Source organism: Chrysochloris asiatica, unplaced genomic scaffold, assembly GCF_000296735.1.
Source record: "Chrysochloris asiatica unplaced genomic scaffold, ChrAsi1.0 scaffold00022, whole genome shotgun sequence".
Taxonomy (NCBI): domain Eukaryota; kingdom Metazoa; phylum Chordata; class Mammalia; order Afrosoricida; family Chrysochloridae; genus Chrysochloris; species Chrysochloris asiatica.
The window spans coordinates 28,829,214-28,844,772 of NW_006408540.1; the positions used below are offsets into that span (position 1 = coordinate 28,829,214).

Genomic DNA, 15,559 nt, shown 5'->3' on the forward strand with positions numbered 1-15,559 from the left:
AGGGATAAATAAATAGAGATATAATAGTAAAAATAAGAAAGAGACAGCATCAGTTGGTAAAGAGAAGCATAAAAATAAGAATAAAAAAATGAAAGGGAGATAGAAAGGAGAGAAAGCAAGAGAGACAAATGCAAGATAGAATAAAGAAACTAAAACAATGAAAAGGGAAAAAAATAGCTCATGTGTCAGACAAAGAGAATAGAGACTCCTGTGGTCTTCTGCTAGCCACAGACCTCACTTTGTGGGTGGGTAAAGCATGAGATGGTAACATTCAACCCTAACTGGAGTTCCTAAAAGGTTAGGTATTGCCTGCTCTGGGCACCCAATCTGGAAGTAGTTCATGCAGAACCCCAAACAGCTGGAGGATTAGGGTATTTCCACCCCAGAGGGGAGCCCAAAGTGAGAAGTCTCTCTATTGCAGAGCTGACCAGAGCTAGTTCTGTAGGTCTGGAATAGGCCACAACTCTTTCTAGGTTTAGGGGTTGGTGCTGCTAGCTCCCTGCACACTTTGATGTGACTTCAATAGCCTAGAAAGCAGGTGCTTCCCTGGTAGTGTATGAGATGGGGTTCAACCACACCTCTAGTCACTAGGGTAATGAGGGATATGAGAAGGAAAAAAAAAAGGGTTTTCTATACACCAATAAGTGATATATTTCTGTACCACCTACTATCTTCACAATCACCTGTGAAAGTTCAAGATGACCACATCCTGGCTGGCCAGGCCACTGACACAGACTGGCATCATCAGTTCAACTGCTTCTCCTAGTAAGAGCAAGCCCAGGGCTGGACAGGATCAACTCTGCAGATCGTAAGCAGGGCCTGCTTGAAAATGATAAATGCAGACAACTTCTTCCTCATTTAATGGGGTCTACAACTGTTGTCCTCACATCCATGCAGCTTTACAACTGGGAGAGTAGGAGCTTCCCTGTGGGTATATATGGGTAGTGGCTGACCTTGCCTCTGGTCACCAGGAGAGTGTGAAGAACAAGAAAAACAAAATCATAACTTTGTTTCTGCAGCACAGATCTGTTTCTGCAACACTGGTAAGTTTTCTTGTCTCTGAAGCTGCTCACCAAAGCTCAAGATGTCTGTGCCTTCCTGGATGCTGGATCATATCACCAAGCTCTCTCCTTATTTTGCTATATCTGCTCTTTCTGTCCCAGTAAGCTTTTAATCCACTTTTCTATCCCTTCATTTGAAGCTCATAATACCAAGACTCCAGCACACATTATCTGTGTCTGTTACATTTGGTTATTTCTGTCTTTTTTGTAGAGGGCCATACAGCCTTTCTGCTTAATCTGCTGGATTGCCGTCTCTCCCCGAAATATTCTTTTGACAGTAAACACAATGTTCTTCAGTTTCACAATGCCAGCACAGAAGGTCATATGATTGCCTGAATAAAAATAACTAGTACCAGTCCATTTTAGCTAACTAATACCTTGGATTTTGATCCTGAAGCATTCTGTTTCATTTTTGATAACTTTCCATTAATCATATTTTGTACATTTTAAATTGCAATTATAATGATGTTCACACCTGTTTATTGCCACTTGGGGAGTCCTGGTATGGCACTACGGGTTAATGTGCTGGACTGAAAAGTCAGTTCGAACCACAAGGTTGATGGTTCAAGTTCACCAGCCACTCCTTGGAAACCTATAGAGGGTTGCTACGGGTCAGAAACAACTCAAAAGCAGCAACAAATTGCCATTCAGATTAGTGTCACATCAGTAAATGAAACTTTAGTCCATTAATGTCAGTAAGGTAGATATTGCTTTGAAGAGGCAATTCTTCCTCAGTTGAATTTTGATGACCTTCCAACCTGAAGGATTCATCTTCTGGCATTATATCAGACAATACTCTGTTGTTACCCATAAGGTTTTCACAAGGCCAGTTTTTTTCAGAAATAGCTCACCAGGTCCTTTTTCATTTGTCAAACTAAACAACTCCACTGAAACCTGCCCAATATGGATGACCCTGCTGGTATTTCAAATAGCAGTAGTGACAGTTTACAGCATCATAGCAACACTCAAGCTATCACAGTACAGCAAGCTGACAGACCAGTGGGTAGTAATGAGCTCTTGTTGTTGTTGTTAAATACTGTTAAGTCAGTTCTGACTCACAGTGACCCGGTATAGGGTTTCTAAGGAGTGGCTGGTGAATTTGAACCTCCGACCTTGCGATTCAAACTTACTTTGCATTCCTGTGCATTAATCCACAGCACCACATTTAGTCCCCTACAATAAAAGCCTTTTTATTTGGTATACTATTTGCTTCATTTAAAATTGTAAGAAATTGTAAAATAAATTTGTGAAAAATGATGTGGAGATTTTCAGCCACTATAGCACCAGAGCTTCTAACTCTCTCATTGTTGTTATTGTTAAGTGCATAGTGACCTTGTATAGGGTTTCTGAGGAGTGGTTTGTGGGTTCGAACAGCCAAACCTGCTGTTCTAAATGACCTTGCAGTCCAGTGCATTATCCTACTGTGCCACACCAGAACTCCCTCTCTTTATATGATATGTAAATTGATCAGATTAAATAAAATCCCATTATTAAAGACAAAGAATAATATAGCTACTTAATTTGTTTTTATTTTGCTTTATCAATTTTCAATATATTATATCAATACAAATAGATGTAATTAAAATACTGATATGACGAATAAACTCTAATGTTATAATGAACACATAAAAACCTATTACCCAGTTGAAGAACTAGAATTGTAATTCTAAAAACTCACATTTACCTATTATTGCTGTCTGTCTCTTTACTATTAAAATATAATACAAAGCTGTATCTAATATATGTTGGTACACGAAAGCAAGTTGTTTAGGGTATTTTTGGTTTTGTTCTCATAGTTGTTGTGAGCGTATAAAAAATAGCATGCCACAAGTGGTCTTAAGGATTTATGATTTTATGCAATATTATGCTTCCAAAGTTCATTCTTGTTCCTGTATAACTGTAATTAATTATTTTATCTAATGTCTAATGGTTCATTATTCTAATATGCCACAATTTATTCATTTTAATGTTTCTAAAATATTTTTGCTAATACAAATAGTGCTTATGAGGGCATGGCTATATAGACGGACTTCAGAAAGTTCATGCAAAATTGGGATTTAAAGATAACAGAATATTTCCATGCATTACTGAAGCTCCTTGTACATGATATACACAAGCAAAAGTTTGGATATAGGTCTAAAAATGGAATCACTTGGTAAGGAGACATATGAATATTGAGCTTTACAAGGTGATATTATTTTGCTTTCTGAAATGGCTATGCCAATTGAAAATATTTGAGATTGTGGTTGTAATTGCTTAACTTCTTAATTTTGAAAATCTAACAAATATAAATTGTCACATTTAAAAATGTTTATTTCCCAGATTAATATTGACTTTAAGCAACTTTTCAAATACTAAGTAGCCTTATGGGTCTCTATTTCTGTGATATGCTTGTTCATTTGCTTAGTCTACTTTTCAATTGATCTACTTATTGATTTTGTTATTAATTTTTAGAATTTCTTTATGTTCTATATAATAAAACTTTATCAAAATTTTGATAACAAAATTCTAAAACTTTTACTGTGATCAATACTATCAGTAGTTAGGCTATTTATGAAAAGCAAGCTGAACACACACAAGTTGTAATACTGTTTTTACCTAGAGTGAATCATGTTTGGGTTCCAAATCATAAGCAATAAGGAAGTTGGTGTGTTTGCATGTACACACATGCTCATAAATTATTTCTGTCAGGATCCTGGCACAAGTAAATGAGGAAATGATTATGTAAACAAGCAATAAGACAATAAATTTCTGCAGGACAACTCAGAACTGCCTATGCCATAAAAATCTTATAATTTTAAATATTGATTTATGTTCTCTAGCAGGTGCATTCACTGAACAAGGTATTGTACCCTCATTATTAAACAGGTCACCTATTTATAGACTATTGGGAACATGCCCTTTATCTGTACCTTCATGATGAATTACTTAGTGATAAATTTATTGTCACATATTTCATGGTATTCTTAAGACTATTGCTTGTTACAGAGTGGATATCATTTTTCAAAATTTCTAGAACTCTTGCTTTACTCCTTAGCATCACCAAAATGATGTTATATTTTTACATGAATGAGATTTGATATTATCCATAAAAATTATATTCTTAAATTAAAATATTCAGCTAACAATATGACTTGATCTGGTATTGTGTTAATATTTTACACATGTCCAGATTTTGAATCTTACATCTATGCATTCTCTGATTCACACATTTTAAAGCATTCAGTGTTTACTTTCAGACTTAATATATAAGAATTAATGTTGAGTTCTTATAGGTAAAAATCTTGGTTCAGTAAAAGGAAAGAATGAATGGATTGAGGGATAGCCTTCATCAAGTATGTCTCCTTTGCCTTATATATCTAGGTTATAAAAAGGCTAGGTGACCACTCATCTATGAGTTTGTTACATGGCCTGTGTGTTGCTGTGATACTAAAAGCTATGCCACCAGTATTTTGAATGCCAGCAGAGTCACCATGGTAGACAGGTTTCAGATGAACTTCCTGACTAGGAAAGACATGAAAAAATGGGAGGTACCTACTTCCAAAAGTTTAGCTACTGAAAACCTTATGAATAGCAGTGGAAAACAATAATATACTACAAAATATGGAATAGTGAACATGAAGAAGAGCACCAGAATATTGTAAGATATAGTGCTAGAAAATTAACCCCTCGAGTTGGAAGGCATCCCAGTTATGACCAGTAAAGAGCTGCCTCCTTAAAGTAGTGTTGACCATGATGATGCAGATGAAATAAAGCCTTTGGGACTTTCACTTGTTGATGGGGCACAACTCAAAATGAGGAAAAACAGCTGAAAATATCCGTTAATAATTCAAACTTGGAATGCACAAAATATGAATCTAGGAAAATTGGAAGTAATCAAAAAAATGAAATGGAAGGCATAAATACTGATATCCTCAGCATTATTAAGCTGAAATGAACTGGTATTAGCTATTTTTTGATCTGACAATCACATGATTTACTATACAGGAAATGACAAAATTGAAGAGGAATTGCATCACACCAAAAAGAACATTTCAAGATTTATCTTGAAGTATAATGCTGTTGGTGACAGGAATATCCATATGCCTACAATGAAAACCAGTTAATACCACTATTATTGAAATCAATGCACCAATCAGTCAAGTCAGTGATGTTGAAATCGAAGAATTCTACCAACTTCTTTAGTCTGAAATTGATCAAACATGCAATTAAGATGTATTGATAATTACTGGAATGCAAAGGTTTGAAACAAAGAGGAAGGATGAAAAGCTGGAAAATATGGTCTTGATGAGAAAAATGATGCTGAAGATTGCATGATAGAATTTTGCAAAACCAATGACTTCTTCACTGCAAATATCTTCTGGAAACAACATAAAAGACAGTTATACACATGAACGTCACCACATGGAATACGTAAGTATCAAACTGACTACATCTGTGGAGACAGACAGTGGTAAAACTCCAGATCATCAGCCAAAATAAGGCCAGGGACAGACTGTGGAACAAACCACAAATTTCTCATATGCAAGTTTGGGCTGATGCTGAAGAAAATTAAAACAAGTTTACCAGAGCCAAAATATAACCTTGAATACATCCCACCTGAATTTATAGATCATCTGAAGAACTGATTTTATATATTAGACACTAATGAATGAAAACCAGAAGAGTTGTGGGATGACATCAAGAACATCATATAGGAAGAAAGTAAAAGGTCATTAAGATGACAAGAAAAGACCAAAATAGATGTCATAAGAGAGTCTGAAACTTGCTTTCCAACATAGAGAGGCTAAAGTCAATGGAAGAAATGAGGAGGTAAAATATCTGAACAGAAAATTTCAAAGGGCAGCTCAAGTAGACATTGTCAGTTATTATAAAGAAATGTGCAAAGATGTGGTGGTAGAAAATCAAAACAGAAGAACATACTCAGCATTTCTCAAGCTGAAAGAACTGATGAAAAAATTCAAGCCTTGACATGAAATACTGAAGGATTCTTTTGACAAAATATTGAAAATGCAGAAAGCATAAAAAAAAAAAAAAAATGAAAGGAGTACATAGATTCACTGTACCAAAAATAAATTGTCAATATTCAAGCATTTCAAGAATAGAATATGATTAAGGGCCAATGGTACTGATGGAAGAAGTCCAACATGTACTAAAGGCATTGACAAAGAACAATGGTCCAGGAATTTATGGGATGCAAATTGAAATCTTTTAACAAACTGAGGGAGCACTGGAAGCATTCACTCACCTATGAAAATAAATTTGGCCAACTGATTAGAAGAATTTCATATTTGTACCCATTCCAAAGAGAGGTCACCCAATGGAATACAGAAGTCATGGGACATTATCATAACTATCAGATAAAGTACAATTTTACTCATAATATTTCAATATAGATGCACCATTACATTGGCAGGGAACTGCCAGAGGCTGAAGTTGAATTCATAAGAGCGTGTGGAATAGCAGACATCATTCCTGAGGTTAGAAAGACTTAGTTGAAGGCAGAGAATACCAGAAAGATGTTTACCTGGGTTTTATTTGCTATTAAAAGGCTTGCAACTCTGTGGATCATGGCAAACTATAGTCTACATTGTGGAACACGAGTATTCCAGAACACTTTATTTTGCTCATGAGGAACTCTTACGTAGACCAAGACGCAGTTGTTGGAATAGAACAAGGGAACACTGAGGTGTAAACCAGGGTTGTGTTCTTTCACCATACTTATTAAATCTGTATGCTGATAAAACAATCCAAGATGCTAGATTATATGAAGAGGAAAGTGGCATTATATGAAGAGGAAAGAGGCTGACTCATTAACAAACTGTGATGTGCAGATAATACAGCCTTGTTTGCTGAGAATGAAGATGACTTAAAATACTTATTGATTAAGGTCAAAGGCCACAGCCTTCAGTATGGGCTGCACTTCAATATAAAGAAAACAGAAATCCTCATTATTGGACAAATAAATAACATCATGATAAATGGAGAAGAGATTGAAGTTGTCAAAGACTTCATTTTGGTTGGATCCACTATCAACACACTTCAAGGTAGTAGTCAAGAAATCAAGTGACATATTGCATTAGGAAATTTTTCTGCACAAGATCTCTTAAGAGTGTTGAAAAGCAAAGATATCAGTTTGTGGACTAAAGTGTGCATGACCTAAGCCATGGTATTTTCAATAGCCTCATATACATATTAAATTTGGACAATAAATAAAGAAGATCATAAAATAATTGATGCATTCAAGATATGATGTTAGAGAAGAATATAAAAAGTACCATGGACTGCTAGAAGAACAACCACATTTGTATTGAAAGAGCAACAATGAGAATACCCCTTGGAAGCCAAGATGGGGAGACTTTGTTTCTCATACTTCAGACATATTTTCAGGAATGTCCAATCCCCGGAGAAAGATATCATCTAGGTAAAGTGGAAGGTCATCAAAAAAGAGGAAGACCGCTAAAGACATGGATTGGCATAGTGGCAACAGCAACGGACTCAAGCTTAGCAAGGATTATGAGAATGACGCAGGACACAGCAGTGTTTCTCTCTGTTGTGTATAAGGTTGTTGTGAGTTGGAATCAACTCCACAGAACCTAACAATAACAAGAGGGCTAGGAGATGATCACTGTTAACATTTTCTTTTTGAATGCAAGGACTTATATAGATAGCGGTATTCTCTCTACCTGCCACTTCTATCACAGTGCCATCATAAACATAGAGGTAAATATTTAAGAGGATATGAACTGCAGCAAATTAAACTTTTCTCTGCTTTAACTTCTTGTATTTTATGGCATTGCATTTGTAGAAATATTCTGCTCTCTTCTTGTTGCCTAGCTCTTATGTGAACTCTATAAAGCTCCCTTTTTTGTCTTGTGTCAAAAGATCAAATATCAGAATGTTGCTGCTGATGTTAGCTGACGTGGAGATAGTTCCAACTCATGACAACCACATGAGTTGTTGCAAAACAGGATGAAACACTTCCCAGCCCTGTGTCCTCACCGTGCCCATGAGTGGTTGGTGATTAATAGTATTTTCATTACAAATCTTCAGATGTCTCTTCCAAGCCCATCTTGATCTGGAAGTTCCATTGAAAACTGTTCGGCATCATGTTGTTGTTAGTTTTACTCACATCAGTTCTAACTCATAGTGACCCTATGTACAACAGAATAAAACAAGGCCTGGTCCGGCACCATCCTCACAATCATTATTAAACTATAGCCTAATGCTGCAACCCTGTCAATCCATTTTCACTGAAGGTCTTTCTTATTTTCACCAACGCTATATTTTAGCAAATATGATGTCCTTCTCCCATGACTAGTCCCTCCTGATAATATGTTTGAAGTATGAGAGACAAATTATTACCTTCCTGGCTTCTAGAAGTATTCTAGTTGTATATCTTCCAAGACAGATTTGTTTGGAATCATAGCAAAATACAGTCTACTACTGACAGATGACTGGTGACTGCACTTGTGTATATTGGCTAGAAATCATTCTTGGGTCTCCTACCTGGAAGAGGAGAATTCTATCACTGATGCCCCCATTAGAAAATTAGCAGGGTTGAAATTGGTTCAATGTGTGAGTTAATAAAGGAAGTTTATTAAATGAAAAACTCAGAGTAGACCTGCATTCACACATGGAATATAATCTTAAATTAAGGCCCTCACACAGTCAGCCAGGCACAAAAAGATCTATCTTTCTTCTTATCTCCCGGCATTCAATCAGTTTTTATATTTGATGATACATTGCATCATGCTTCTTTCAATTTTATTTTCTCTGTACTATTCAACAGGACCCCTGGTGTGGCATTGTAAGATATTCACCGCACTGCCAACCACATGTTGGTAGTTCAAACCCACCAGACTCTCCTTAGAAACCTATATAGGATTGCTATGAATTGATAGCATATAACAATACTTTCCTATAGTTACAACCAGCAGCCAGGTTCACATCACATTTACTTCTTCATTAAGTTTTACAAATTATATCCTGGCTGACCTTCCCCCTTTGGGGCATTTTTTTTAAAACTAATCTACCCCAGAATTCACTTCCAGGTTCATTTTATCCAGTTTAATCAGGCTATTGACGAATGCTTAAGAACTTTCCAGAACTGTATGATGCTTTCTGAATAGTGCCCAAATGTTAAATCCTGAATTGATACAAATATGGCACTAAGACTGAAAAAAGGTAATTTCTCTATAGAATGACAACTTTTGTGTTATTCAAAAATGTAAACTAGAGGAGGTGGGGATTAGTGGCAGTTAGGGAGAAGTGTGATGCAAACCTCCACCAGCAATAACACAGACACCAGAAAAAGCATGTTCAGGGGATGGTCCCAGAACTCTGAACTACATATAAAGGAATAGTTAGAAAGTTCAAAGGCTTACAGATAGTGGAATTTAGAGCAGAAGCAAGAAAGGTGGTGTTTTCTGGTCTGTGACTGTCAGCCAATCCCAGAGCGGCTATCTTGGGTGTGACATAGTAGGTGAAGGTTCAGAGGAGGACTCCCACCACAGAGGTCTGACTGATCCTCAGAGATAACAGTGTGAACATTTTTTTATTTTCTCTGTTCATGGGGCCCTCACTATTATGTGTACCTCCACTCTGGTGACTAGAGGGGGTGCCTGAGCCTGTGGACACCCTATACCTCTAGAGGCTTCCACTACATATTAGCATGGATCCGCTCAGCAAAGACAACTGCACACAGAATCAAAGGGGGAAGACACTGCTTAAAACCTAATGGTCGGTTTACACAGTATAGCCGGCGACACTAGCTAGCACTTGCTCTACTCTTTGTAATGGGGAAACAGTGAACTACAAGACACTGAATTGTATCTGCCTCTATTTCCAACAGACTCACGTTCAATTTTCACTCACACATACACACACACAAGCCGGGAAATTTTTATCAATCCTTTTTTTAAAAAAGTTAATATAAAATTATAGAAACAACAACAACAACAACAACAACTTTAAGCACAGCTGAACAATCCACGGCCGAGGCAGCGGCGGGAGAGAGACTTAATTTAGTTGATTTTCTGTGGTTGTTGGTTGTTCACTAGACTAACAGTGATGCAAGCTGCACAGCTTTTCCGATGGGACTGAGAAGCTGCTGGAGGTTTGGTTCTACAGGCAGAAGCCGAACGCAAACCAAGTATCTGGGGATCTTTGCATCATCCCAAGATCCGAGTGGGATATACTTTTGAAGGATGTGCCATGTTCAGTCATAAGTGTGACAAAAACTAACAAGCAGGAAGCTTATGTACTCAGTGAGAGTAGCATGTTTGTCTTCCAAGAGACGTTGCATTTTGAAGACATGTGGTACCACCCTCTTACTGAAAGCACTGGTTCCCCTATTGAAGCTTTCTAAGGATTACAGTGGGTTTGACTCAATTTAAAGCTTCTTTTATTCTTGAAAGAAATTCACGAAGCCTTCTTACCAAGGGTACCTACATGGGAATTTTCAGGAAGAAATAGAGTTTCTTAACACAATTTCCTCAAATGGAACAGCATATTGTATGAGACGCGTGCATTCTGACTGTTGGTACTTGTATACTTTGGGTTTCCCAGAGAGTCAGGTAATCAGCCAGCCAGATCAAACCGTGGAAAATCTGATGAGTGAGCTTGACCCAGCAGTTATGGACCATTTCTACATGAAAGATGGTGTTACTGCAAAGGATGTCACTCGTGAGAGTGGAATTTGTGACCTGATACCAGGTTCTGTCATTGATGCCACACTCTTTAATCCTTGTGTGTATTCAATGAATGGAATCAAATCAGATGGAACTTATTGGACTATTCACATAACTCCAGAACCAGAGTTTTCTTATGTCAGCTTTGAAATAACCTAAGTCAGACCTCCTACAAAGAACTGATCAGGAAAGTTGTGGAAGTCTTTAAGCTAGGAAAATTTGTGACCACCTGTTTGTAAATCAGAGTTCTAAATGTTGCCCAAAAGATTGAAGGTTTTAAATGTCTTGATTGCCAGAGTGCTATGTTCAATGATTACAACTTTGTTTTTACCAGTTTTGCTAAGAAGAAGCAGCAACAGCAGAGTTGATTAAGAAAAATGAAGAAAAACCGCAAAAAGAGAACACACATAGAAGAATGTGGTGGCTGCTTTCTAGGTGTTGATACCAGGGGCCATGCTTTCCATAACCACCACCATGTAGTTGCAGAAAGCCCTAGATGTAATCATAGTATAATAATTTTTAATTGTATGCATTATTACATCAAGGAGTTAGATATCTTGCATGAATGCTCTCTTCGGTGTTTATGTATTCTATGCTATTCTTGCTGTGAAATTGAAGTGCATGTAGAAAAAAAACTCTTACTGTATGAAACTTTACAACACTTGTGAAAACAATTTGATTTGGTTTATGCACAGTGTAGTATTTCTCCAGGTGTAATCCAAAATTCCCCACAGACAAGGCTTTCATCTTCACTAGGTGTTGGCCTCAGCCGAACCCTCTGGGACTGTTCGATTAAATTGCTGCCAGAATTTTACATCCTGTTACCTCCAGTTTCTAGAACATATTCTTTATGAATGTTATTGAAACCAATTTCTATTTCATCCATATGTTTTTTTCAACAGCAATTAAAGTTTTTCTTCCATGAGTCAAGTCCTCTTAAGAAAATGATTCAGTTATTCATTTTGTGTATAATTATTTTAACACTATTGCTCCCTGTATTTGTAGTCCTTTGATTGCTCTCACCATGACAGATCCCACTCTTATCTCCTGGCCATCCCTCCAAATAAAGCAATATATTTTCACACTGTGGGTTTATACTAGTATTATACTCCCAGAGGAGGGTAGACGTTGGGCACAGTTTTCTTTTAAGTTCAAGTGGGTTTGATCGTCTCTTCATTGACAGGCTCTTTTGGAAGATACTGACAGAAGTGTTGATTAGTAAAAAAGACTCACAGCTGTTGTATATTAATTGGGTATGCTGGCACAACTGAGTATAGAATCCTTATACCATTTGCTGCACCCCAGTAAATGAGATTATCTTGTGAGCACCATGCCTTTACTAACTTGCTAAGTAATAGTATAAATGCATTAAGTTTATTAGCCGGGAGATTGCTAGTTTCAATAAGTCAACTTAATTTGGTTCATTCACCTTAACTTTATTTTTAGGAGCCATTTCCATTAATAATATACTGTAAACTTTGCTTCAGAGCAAAACTAACATAATTTCACCTTGTTAACTTAAAAATTCTATGACTTTGTGATATATGTGATAGTGTTGTGATTTCATTGTGGTGGTCCTTTCATCATCACTGGATATGATCAAGTGAAAGACTGCCCTGATTGAGAACCCTCTTTAAACAACATACAATATTCCAAGATAGTCACTTAATGGGAAATGACTAGACATCAGCTTTCAAAAGTTGGCATGTTTTTTAAGTTACAGTTGCAAATACTGTGGGATATAAGCAGCTAAGAGAGCAGCAAAGTTGATTAAATTTTGTATATCTTGTCCTCAACTTTTTTATTCCTGGAATGATACAGTGATGTTTTCTTCCTTCCGTATTTATAAAAGAAACACTGTTTTCTAGTGTTTGTAAACAAAATCTGCTTGGTTTGATTTCAAATATATTTGAAATCAAGTGGTTGGAACACCATTTTGACTTTTTTTTTTTTAAGCATGTTGTTGATTGAATATTTCATTAAAGAAGCATTCAGTTAGTGTGAAAAGTTTGATTCTGGAAATAAAACAACACCTAATGTTTCTGTAATGTGCTTTGTTTTAAGGACAAATTCAGAAGGTCTAAGAAGTTAGTCTTCGATCAGAACAATTACAGTATGAAAGACGGTAAAAACATAGGAACAGAGAGATCCAGGTGTTGAGCAGGTCAGGCAGATTACAGGATAAAATAGACTGTTTTAAATGGAGGAAAAAGTTATTAGAATATAGGGTAATATCAAATAAAATTAATACTTCAAAACATACTAAGAAAATGAAAATCCAAGAACAACATGGAAACAAACAAACAAAAAAAACTATGAAGAAACTGGTATGGGAGAGGCAAGGCCATGCTGTGGGCCTGTGCCATGGCCACCCCTGATACTGAGGCATGCCCACTTGCCCCAGTGCATACATCATCATTTATCTCTGTCCCACTTAGCCCGTGTGAACCTGCCAAACTGTTCTCCCATCAGCCTTTTCTTCCATTCCCCTCCCCTTCTTGTGTATTGTTACCCCTGCCCTCCAAGCACCCAAGCTATTCTGTCTATTCCCTACCCTGTGCTCTATCTTCCCTTCCCTCCCTACCCAATCAGAAGAGTTTGTAGAATATATTTGAATATTTAAAATAAAAAGTCAAATGGTAATTAAGATAGCAGATTTAGTTATAGGTTAAAAATATTGAACTACAGGTATCACTACACATAGTCCAGTGTAAAGATACAAGGAGATGGAAAATATGAAGGAGATCTGAAGGCACATGTGAAATAGAGTGAGATAATTTAATATTTTAATATAATTCCAAAAGGGTGGTGGAACCAAGTTTCAGAATATGTGAGAATATTGTAGTATAAGCAAAGATTTGAATACTTGAATTCAAATAACTCAGGGTATTTTTATAGTAAAAACTATCCTACATCTAGTCACACAGTAGTGAAAATGTAGAGTATTAACACTAAGAGAAAATATTAAAAATTCCATGCAAAAGAATGCAAAGAAAACCAGAATACTTTGGAATAATGCATTAATCATGGTTTTAAACAAAACTTCCAATTTTAACCTTTGTATCCAACAAAACATGATGAACACAATTAATGTCACTGAACTATACATGTGACATGTGAAGATTGCTGAAATAGGAAATGTTTTGCTCCATATATATTTACTATAATTAAAGGAATATATGAGGAGAAATGCCATATAATAAGAATGTACCCAAACTCAACTGTAAAAGCAGGAAAGAGAGCCAAAAAAATTAAAAATAAACTAAAAGCACAAATGGTGGTGATGATGTGTCGTGGACTCAGTTCCGACCCATAGCGACCCTGTACAGGGTTTCTGAGGCTGTAAATCTTTATGGGAGCAGAAAGCCTCATCTTTCTCCCACAGAATCACCAGTAGTTTTGAACTGCAGACCCTGAGGTTAGCAGCTCGATTCATAACCATTATGCTACCAGAGCACCTTATACAATGTACAAAACAAGGATAGTCATTAAGTTTATGAGAACATATGAGTGGCCAATAAGTAAATGAAAGTATGTACAGCCTTATTAGTAATCTGGAATATGCAATTAAAGCCATAGTGAGATACAGTTTAACACTCAACAAAAATAGATTATGCACAAATTTTCCAATTGTTGGTGAGGACATGCAGCAATGGGAATGTATATTGATATTGATGATGTATATTAGTATAAACACTTTTGAAGACAATGTCACATTAGTTATACAATTTCAGTCTCTGTAGAATTTTATTGTCAGGAGACATTTTCAAGAATACCATTGAAATAGTCAACTATCTTAATATAATACCTAAAAATAACTCACATTGTTTGGGTGGAGAGGAATCCCTAAGAGGAGTAAACAGTTTAGTTATTGGCTACTAACAGGAAAGTTGGCAGATTTAACCCACCGGAAGTATCGTGGAATAAAGGCTTGGCAATCTGCTTTTAAAAGGTCACAGTCATGAAAATCCTATGGAGCAAAGTTCTACTTTGAAACACATGTAGTTTCCATGAGTTAGAATTTATTTTAGTGCAGCTAGTTTGGTTTGGGGGTTCTTTGGATGGAGAGGAGATAATGCATTTTGACATACTCACTCAATGCAATGACAACAGAGTTAGAGATATCAATATACTTGAAGTTCCCAAAAAATGAGTAGCAGAAAAATACAGATAGTAATATTGCATTGATGTTCAGTACCATCCAGTCAGTTCCCACTTAAAGCAATATATCCTGTATAGGGTTTCCCAAGAGTGACTGGTGGGTTTCAACTGCCACCTTGTGGTTAGCAGTACAGTGTTTATCCACAGTGCCACACCAGGACTCCAATATTAAATTATGACTCTTGGTGTGGTGCTGTAGGGTAAGTGCTCAACCACTAGATCAATTTGGACTGTAAGGTTAGTGGTTCAAACCCACCAGCCACTCTCACAGGGTTACTATGAATTGGAATTGACTCGGTGGCACTTAACAACAACATAATATATAAAGTTTACATACAAACATTTATATATGGATATAACAATACTCTTGCTTTGTCATACATATATCCATGGTAAAATTATAATTAAATCTAAAGAAAAAAGTAATCAGAAAAATCAGAGTAAGAGTTCCCATTAATTGGAGAGTTTGTGAAACTGAAGAAGGGGATACAAGTAAGCAGAAAACTAGGGTTTAAATTACTGGCAAGATGGTGGATAGGACAGAGATATAGTGATGAGCTCCCTCAGAAATAACACAGAATATCAGGTGAAGCGGGTTCAGAGGAAAGCTCCAAAACTCTGAATCACATATGTAGGAATATTTTT

At 36.4% G+C, this 15,559-nt stretch overlaps 1 pseudogene; it reads left to right on the forward strand.

The window, feature by feature from the left end:
- The window catches only part of LOC102826314, a 69,702-nt pseudogene extending 58,581 nt beyond the window's left edge, over positions 1-11,121 (forward strand).
- The last annotated feature ends 4,438 nt before the right edge of the window (positions 11,122-15,559 follow it).